This window comes from Egretta garzetta, unplaced genomic scaffold (assembly GCF_000687185.1).
Source record: "Egretta garzetta isolate BGI_Z169 unplaced genomic scaffold, ASM68718v1 scaffold91, whole genome shotgun sequence".
Taxonomy (NCBI): domain Eukaryota; kingdom Metazoa; phylum Chordata; class Aves; order Pelecaniformes; family Ardeidae; genus Egretta; species Egretta garzetta.
Window position 1 is genome coordinate 4,509,266 of NW_009258661.1, and position 379 is coordinate 4,509,644.

Consider the following 379-nt stretch of genomic DNA (forward strand, 5'->3'; position numbering starts at 1 on the left):
GGCCCCAGACCTGGAAGAGGGAGGAGAAGACATCGGCTGCGGGACCTGGCAGGGACTGCACGGCAGCAGCACCAAGGAACAGCTTAATTTCTCAGGAATCTTATCTCAGAAGATCCTCCATCCCGAGCTTTACCATGCCTGCGCCCTTAGGGTCAAACTATCCAGTCTGCTGACAGTAAAAGCTAGATGGGGACATCAAAGAACACTCTACCAGCCAGGGATGCCCTCCTTTCTCCCAGGCAGCGACCTCACAGAAACAGAAGTCAAGAGCAGGCAAGCAGGAATCAACCTTTCCCATGACACGCAGCAGCTGAGAAGCTCCACTGCACCCTTGAAAGACAAAGGCTCTAAAACGCTCCCTGCTTGCGGAAGAGCCTGC

The 379-nt window shown here is 54.6% G+C and overlaps 1 protein-coding gene across 1 annotated transcript in view; it reads right to left on the bottom strand.

Moving 5' to 3' along the window:
* Positions 1–379, bottom strand: part of BRPF1 (bromodomain and PHD finger containing 1) — a 12,210-nt gene that overhangs the window by 1,596 nt on the left and 10,235 nt on the right. The gene's annotated exons all lie outside the window — the stretch shown is intronic.